Source organism: Limulus polyphemus, unplaced genomic scaffold (genome assembly GCF_000517525.1).
Source record: "Limulus polyphemus unplaced genomic scaffold, Limulus_polyphemus-2.1.2 Scaffold117, whole genome shotgun sequence".
Lineage (NCBI taxonomy): Eukaryota > Metazoa > Arthropoda > Merostomata > Xiphosura > Limulidae > Limulus > Limulus polyphemus.
Window position 1 is genome coordinate 835,923 of NW_013665727.1, and position 9,124 is coordinate 845,046.

Below are 9,124 nucleotides of genomic sequence, written 5' to 3' on the forward strand. Positions count from 1 at the left end.
TATAGTAAACTCTCCAATCATTTGGGTTTTAAGCATTCTCTCGAGGGGGGGGGTGCACGTGGACCTTTAGCAATCAAGTCATACACTTGAACTTATAGTAAACTCTCCAATCATTTGGGTTTTAAGCATTCTCTCGGGGGGGGGGTGCACGTGGACGTTTAGCAATCTGGTCAAATCAAGTCATACACTTAGACCTTTAGCATATTCTCAAGACGTAAACCAGGGCTTTATACAAACTGGTCAACGCATATACTAAAGCTGTTTAAAATAGTATACTTAGTCTTTTAGAAAATTCTCAAGTCGTATATTTGAATCTTCAAAAATATCAAGTCGTACACGTTAACCATCAGCGAAATTATTAAGTGATATACTTCGATCTTTACTAAACTCACAGTCGTACGTTTGAGATTTAACAGAGTATCAAACTGTAACCCTGGAACTTTAACCTTTAGAAAATTCTCAAGTTATACAATCGGACTACGAGCGAACTCTCAAGTCGTTTACTTGGATTTTCACAAAACATAAAGTCGTGTATTTGGACCCTTACAAAATATGAAGTCATGTATTTGGACCATTAAAAACATTAAGTCGTGTGTTTGAACCCTTACAAAATATGAAGTCGTATATTTGAACCTTTACAAAATATCATATCATAGTCTTGGAACTTTAGGAAACTCCAAAGTCATATAATTAGATATTTAATGGTAGCAAAATACAGAGAGTTAAGTTTGTTATATCAAAACAGTTTGGGAGCCTCACCACGTCATTACAGTCCATGACGCCATTTCTAGTCATACTATACCTGACAACCATGAATCTTGACAATACCCCCGTAGCATAGTTTCCATCGCAAAAGGCCCAGTCGTAAGGTTGTCAGGTCCAAAATACACACTCACCTCCCTGATCCTTTACACAGTTCATCTAGTGGCGACTGTTTCAACAGTCTGATCGTACAGAAATCCACAGGTACTGAAATCCAGCGACTTGACTGGTATGTCTTATTGTGCAAATACGGCCACACGAGCAATTTTTACCTTCATTTAGGAAAACTCATAACCTCATTCGGGCAAAAAGTTTACAGCCCCTCCGACAAATCCTCCGTTCGCCTATGGGGACATATCTGGAGGTCTTATCTTGATGGTCTAGTTTCCGTACAAAGTCAGTATTCTTGTGCGGTGCAAAGAGTTCAGAATATTAAAGGGATAATAAGAAGATGTTGCCCTTTAAACAATGTATCTACTATTGTCATCCCTAACTTGCTCCAAGCTCAATAGTCAGCAATGATCATGATTCTTTCGAAATAGTTTCGCAACTCTCGTGTACCACGCTGCCGAACAATAAAAGATCACATTTTAGATCAAATGTTATCCTCAAAATTCCCTTTCACTTGAATGTATTAACAACGTAAGAATGGCACAACGCTAAAAACCGGGTTTCGATAACCGTGGTGGGTAGAGCATAATTAGCCCATTGTGCAGCTTTGTGCTTAAATAACAAACAACAACGTAAGAAAGTAATTCACATAAGTTTATTTAATCATTGAGAAAAATGGAAGTAATTTTTTAAAGATTTTTCGGCATTCAAATTTTGAACATAATACTTCTAATATTACCAATCACCAAATATTTATTTTTCAAATTGTTATTCTGTTTGTTATCAAATTTCTGACTTCATCTACCTATTGTAACGTATCATACTCATCATCATCATTTGTCGTGAATTCGTATTGAAAAACTATTATATAACTGTTTTATATTCATACACCTCATTTAGTTAATAATAGAAATTAAGAGTATCTTCTGTTGGTAACTGTGTTTTTATATGATCACAACAAAAATCACTAAAATAATTGTGAAAAATACCATCAAATATGCTTATACACCACAATTCTCCTAAAAGAAGCAAATAAACAGGTCAGTTCGTTTTAATATGTTATATCAATTTCATTTTTCCAGCCACCCAGTGGTACAGCGGTATGTCTGCGGAGTTACAACGCTAGAAACCGGGTTTCGATACCCGTGGTGAGCAGAGCACAGATAGCCCATTGCGTAGCTTTGTGCTTAACTTCAAACAACTCAATTTTCCAACCAAAAGTCAAACCTGCTAGTCGTTGTAAGAAAAATACGTTTATAAATCTGATTCTATTGGCTGAAATATTGAAAATTTATTCGAAACTTTTTACTAAGTCCTATTTCATAGAGACTGAGCGTGGCCTATTGTTTATGGGGCCTGGCTGTGAATCCGACGGTTTTGCGTTCCGCTGCAGCAAAAATGTCCTCTACACTTTGAGGTCTTGGATGCATTATAATAGTAACAATCAAATTCCACTATTGTATTAGACGAGCCCGAGTGCTGTTCACTAGTTACCCATTTGATAGTACTAATAATAACCATCTTCAAAATTACGAATGCTTTCAATCTCACGAACTAATTTAAGTTTTTATTTTGATGAAGAAGCCTGCTCGCCCCTAGCTTACAGTGAGTTTATCCCAGCAGCTGCCTTAAAACAAGAGTGAAGTAGTAGCTACACGCACCGATCCGAGCGTTCAGTTGTTACGCGTGGCTCAGTGTCCACGGTCCTTCGCGTTAAGTTGAGGTAGAATTATGCGCGTGTCGTATAGTCACGTCTCATGTTGTCTTTGCTATACGCTGTTTTTATATAGATCAGTTGGGGGATTTTGTTTCAATGGTACCTGTAGACGTAAAGTGGCTAAAGCTTGGGTTTATCATCGTGTGTTACGATAACAACTCCCGCCTTGCTCAGCCATATCCTCCTTGGGAGCATATAAACGCCAGTTATTACTATTGGTCCTGCTCTTGAACTGTTGTTTCGAGCACAATATGTTTCCTGTCCAATTTATGACAACTTTATTCAATTTTAGTATATTTTTTTCTCTTTCTTTTTAATGGTGAAGATCGTCTGTTTCCCTCACAAATCAACGTGGATTTCAATACCTAACAACCAACATAACTGATAAAAAAAAAACTTTTCAGAAGTAACTACATTACTCTCCGGAGTTATAAACTACCGAAATGCGTAAGTAATTAGTTTATAATCCAAGAATGACAACTTAATATGAAACGTCGTTTCAAGATTGTAAAACTGAATACGATATTGCACGTTCAACGTTAGTAGAGTTACTCAAGTAACAGATGAGCCTTGCTTGTTTATCAGCTCTTTGTACACCTGAACATCGTTTTACTTTAAGTCATCTAAAGAAATGTTTGACCACGTTATCTACTAATTAGGGAACATCCTCATCAACTGAACAAATACTAAGTTTTGCATACGGACAGAATATACCTTCCATGATACTTACTTTGTCTCTTTTATTGCTGTCGTTTAAGTTTGATGTCCATTTTAATAAATCCAGTGACACATATAAGACATAAACACACCAAATTTACAATAAGAACTCAGAATAATCTGAATTAAAACTTTGTGCTTTTATTATCTGTTTCACTTACGATAACCCCAAATCCTCTGGAATTAAGTTTACTAATATTTGTTAAAAACGTTTTTGAGGCTACAAGTGTAAGCTGATTTTAGCAGGTGGAACTGCCATAAGAAATTTTGTTCAGTCACCTTTCTGTTCAAGCCCTGTACGTTCATTGAATGATCTCACAGTAATGTTGGTGTCTCCTTTATATACACTTATGTGTGGGGATGAAGAATATGTCCATCACTAGCATGCGTAACAACCGCGATCCCGGAAAGGTTGTGAAATACACACCCTGCACAAAACAGGAATTGCACCCGGATGATGACTTAGATGAAATAGCGGTTGTCAGTAATGCAACACCAGAGAGTGTTAAGTACGGAAGCGGAGCTTTAACCGCTAACGGACCCCGCGTGGTTCCGGGTATTATTATGGAGCGCGCTCGGCTCATGACGGAACAGAGACCAATTTTAAGCAGCATCCCACGACTACAAACACCATCGCCACTTTATTCCACAAAATCATCAGAAAATTTAAAGACCAAATCAACGTCAAGGCAAAGTCTTCTAGAAACCATGACCAACAAGTTCCACACGGGAGACCTAAAGCGGAGATCACGTGACTCCATGGCATTCGTGAATAAGGCTCATATCAACACAGACTTAGAAGTTTCTCGTAAAACAAGAGAACAACGAAGAAAAGAGATCAAGAGAGAATTTGAGAGATGGGAAACTTCTACGTCCGGCAGTGATAGAACTGGCTGTAGTTGGACTTTTGTCTTCGATCCTTCAGGAAGACTCTGCTATTACTGGTCCATGATTGTAAGCGTGGCGTTTCTCTACAACTTCTGGGTGTTGATCTACCGATTTTCTTTCCAAGAAATTAATAAAGAAACCTTGGTGGCATGGTTTACTTTGGATTACATTGCGGATTTTATCTATATACTGGATATTTGCTTCCACTTTCGAACTGGTTTTTTGGAAGAAGGAGTCTTGCAAACAGATCATGATAGACTTAGAAAACATTACATGAACTCTACCATGTTTTACATTGACTGTTTATGTCTGCTTCCGCTAGACTTTCTTTATCTTTCCATCGGTTTTAACTCAATTCTTCGATGTCTTCGTCTGGTAAAGATCTATCGCTTCTGGGCCTTTCTAGATCGAACAGAAAGACATACCAATTACCCAAACGTCTTTCGTACACTCTCTCTTATCCACTACCTCCTGGTGATATTTCATTGGAATGCTTGCCTCTTTCATATCATCGCCAAAAATGGTGGATTCGGTTCTCGTGATTGGTTTAATCCACGTAATGAAAACTGTGTCGATGTCCTCTGTGAGTATCTTCACTCATTTTATTGGAGTACGTTAGCTTGGACTACCGTTGGAGACCTTCCCCGGCCGAGGACTAGAGGAGAATACATGTTTCTCGTGCTAGAACTGGTATTTGGTTTGTTTCTCTTTGCTGCTGTTCTGGGACACGTAGCTAATATTGTTACAAACGTCAGTGCTGCTAGAAAGGAATTTCAAGGTAAGATTTCAGAAACTTTCTTTGTTATTTGTATTTTATGTCATTAGATCACCCTCTTACTGAGTGTACTACTTTTTCATCGCGATGTCTGTGTAATAGGAGAATGTATGTTTGTACGTTGTACACATAATTCATGAACTATTTGATCAGTATAAAATGCGATGTATCTTAAAGACTCTTATTTCTTGCAATGCTAACAAGAAGTGAAATCTCGATGGGAAAAAAAACTACTCATGTTTTTCAGCACTTTTGATAGAACTTACTTAACAAATGTTTATAATAAAATTTCTTTCGTGCAACTTTTGACTCGAAATGAGGCAAATTCTTGCTCAGTTTCGAATAACTTGGTGAACTGATGTTTCAAATACCTTTGTTGTTGCTGTTCATGCTTCCGGTTTGTTAATTTTTTTTGTTGTTTGCTTGTTTGTGTTCGAATGTTCCAGCAAAGCTACAGAAAGTGGTGGGCTAGAGGGAAGTCAGCTCCAACTTCCAATTCTTTAGCTACTCTTATCAAATAGTAGAATTTAACCATTACTGTGATAACACACCTACGTTCCCATAATGCGAAGCTCGTTTGGGCGGCAACTGGACGCGAACAACGAACCTTCGGATTCACAGTCCGTCACACTAATACTAGGCCATGCCCGGCCCAGATTTGTTACATATAAGATACATTGGTTAAAAATATGCAGCAGTCAGCAGGAGAATGCTCAACTAGAAAATTTTGAATGATTATAGATCAAGGGTCTATTTAAAAACAGTGATATTTGTTATAAGAATATTCGATTTTACTTACAGAAAAGTTTTAATTGTAGAATCGTTTCTATGCTTAAAATTAGTATGTATATATATATCATGTTATGTTATATACTATTCTTTCAGCCCCTCGATGGGTAGCGTTAAGTCTGAGGACTTACAACGCTAATAATAGGGTTTAGATACTCGCGGTGGGCACAACACAGATAGCCCATTGTGTAGCTCTGTGTTTACCAACAAATAAACATACTATTTTGTTATTAATATTTACTTTAACTTTTATATTTATCAAAATAAACATATTGAGAGAGCTAATCTAAAAATATATGTTTCACAAAATAATCTTAAGACTAATACGACAAAATGTACAATATATTTCAACATTATCAGTTCTGAGAAATTTAACTAAACCTAAACGTTTTTTTACCGATACAGAATTTCTTCAAAGAATTGTTATCCTATCTTAACGTGAAGCAGCAACTCTCAAAAATATTGCCATAAAATGTTTTTGTTTGTTGTTAAACACAAAGCAACACAATGGGCTGTGTATGCTGTGCCCACTACGAGTAACGAAACTATGACCCGGAATTTAACGATATGAACTCTCAGACTTACCGCCGAGCCACTCGGGCCACAAAATTTGTAAGCAATATGTAACTCTTACTTGGGTTCAAATATGAAGGAATATTAGTTGGCTCATGATTCCTATAGACTTTTCACCAATGAGCATATTTTATGCAAGTAAACGACTTTTTCATTTCAGAAATGAAAAATTCTAAGACACACTGGAAAAACAACAACATGCTATTCATCTAAAATACTAGCTTTATTGTAAATATTTAAATGCCTTTATTAAGAATTATATTTAAAAAATGGTTTATCTAGCAATGTATATTGTCCACATTAATGTAAAAATAAGAAAAATGCTAGTAGTTACTCATGTACTTCAGACGCGCGCTCATTGGCTGTCTCAGAGGGAGGGAGGTTAAAGACGACGACGTCATAGTTTCGCGAAGTGGAACCAGAGGGGGCGTTGCTAAACCGTCATGACAGGCAGAAGTTGTCATGCCGCCATGACACTTGACAACGGTGGTTGTCTGCTACCAGAAAGCGTGTTGTTAGGCGTGACATCATAGTTCGAGTATTACCAAACAGAAAGCATTTTGCTAGACAACCAAGTGGCACCAGAGGGCGTGTTGGTAAGATCAGCGAGCAGATAGTTCACGAGCGAATCAACAAAGGGGGATGTAGATCAACATGTAATCAACTCTATAGTTACAACCCAATTCTTAAAATTCATAACTTAATCTAATTTGCATAATGCTGTGTTTCAAATATCAGTTGTACTGAAAAGTGTTTTATCACAATTACAGTGTCACTTAATAAGTAAAACATTATATACGTTTTACAAAGGCGGGTGGTGTTTCTATAAGCAGGCAGTGTTACTATACTTCTGTAACGCTGCATACAGGTTTCAACTTGTCTCAACTTATGTATATAGTTTTCATTTATATATAATCATATTACATGTGTTGCACAAAGACAGATGGTGTTATTAGGTGGGCTGTACTACTAAGGTTCTGTAGGCAGACTACATTACTTCACAAGGTGTGTTACTAAAGATAGTGCTGCTAGGGTGCATAGTGTTTCTATAAACGGGTAATTCAATAGGATAATTAGCTTATCATAGGGTGTATCAATGTGTTTCAGCATGTGACCACATCTAGATAGTTCACAAGTGAATGACCAGATGATGATGTCGATCAAAGTGTCATTAGCTTTATAGTTTTTACTTATATATGGTGTACATTGGATTACATATATTTTAATCCTCTACCCATATAACTATGATCTTTATTGTGTATATGAGTAAATGAGATCTTGAAAATATTTCATTTTACACATATTACTTTGTGGTTTTCACGTACATATATCTTACATAAGCCAAAAGTGCTTCTATGGGCAGATTATGTTACTTTTACAAGGTCTTACTAAGATTCTATAGGCGGATGGTCTTACTAAGCATATTGTCTGTCCCTTACAAAGGCATATGGATTTATATAGTCAGACAGTGTTACTATAGTACTTTCAGACTGCATACACACTTCATCTTTTCTCTACTTATATTTATATTTTTCATTTATATATTTAACTGTATTACATGTGTTTCTATAGGAGGAGAGTGGTGATACCACAATTAATGTACTTTTGAAAAGTTTTTATCAGATCATTTTTATAAATATTGAAGAAGACAGTCAGTATAGTTGATTGTGTTTTTTAAGTATCGATTTAATATATGTTTAACTACTGATTATAGTTTTTATTTCTATATATATATAGTTTGCATGACATACCTTTTTGCATTTTCTGAAATTTAATAGGTAAAACACTTACCACTAATTCATTTGTTCTATAGTTCTCTTTTCTATACCTGCCCCCAGTGGCACAGTGGTATGTCTGCAGATTTACAATGCTAGAATCCGGGTTTCGATACCCGTGGTGGGCAGAGCACAGATAGCCCATTGTGTAGCTTTGTGATTAATTACAAACAAACAAACTTTTCTATGTCTAATATTTTATATAACATTTATTTATCCTGAAAAGGATGCTTATTTAAATGTCTAAATAATATACAAGAATTTTCAAGTTTAGCTTTATAAGTTGACTTTTTCCATTAAAGTTTAATTTCAAATGATTTATGTAAATAAATATGTTTAACCATTAATTTTTTAAAAAATGATATTCTTACCTTTCTATCTACATTTTCATTTTGATGACTAAATGAACTACTACATATAGGTGTTTTTTCTGCTACTATCTTCGGTCATTAACATTGAATGTACTGATAAAAAAGGCAGCACATACTATCCCCAAATGGTGTGGACACTTCACCCTTATTGAAATTTTAATCTGACTCAGAGTTGATGGTATACTGATCTGTGTTAAGAGAGAAGGCTGATAAAATATGGCAGTTCAATATGACAGAAAAGGTTTTATGAAAACAAAAGTTGAACAAGGCAACTATAACACATTGTATATGTCACTATTTATGATTATTCATTCATTAGTAAGATATAAATCTCATACATATATTTACATTATACTTAATATTGAAAATAAATTGTTCAAATTCAACATAATCATATATTTTATATATATAAATTCAAAATATGGTTTATACATATTTAGTGTTTTGTATCACTATATAAAGTGAAAGAACCAGTAAAATATGTCTACTGACTTTTAAATTCAGTGTCATACAAAAGTTGACCATCAGTAGTTAAGTTAAAGTGTGGTGAACATTAAATTTACAATCTACTGTTTTTGAATTTGTGTAGAAAATATATGATCGTGTTGAACAATTTATTTTCAATATTAAGTATAATGTAAATATA

At 35.3% G+C, this 9,124-nt stretch overlaps 1 pseudogene; it reads left to right on the top strand.

The window, feature by feature from the left end:
* Positions 1-3,667: 3,667 nt before the first annotated feature.
* The window catches only part of LOC106472077, an 82,923-nt pseudogene continuing 77,466 nt past the window's right edge, over positions 3,668-9,124 (top strand).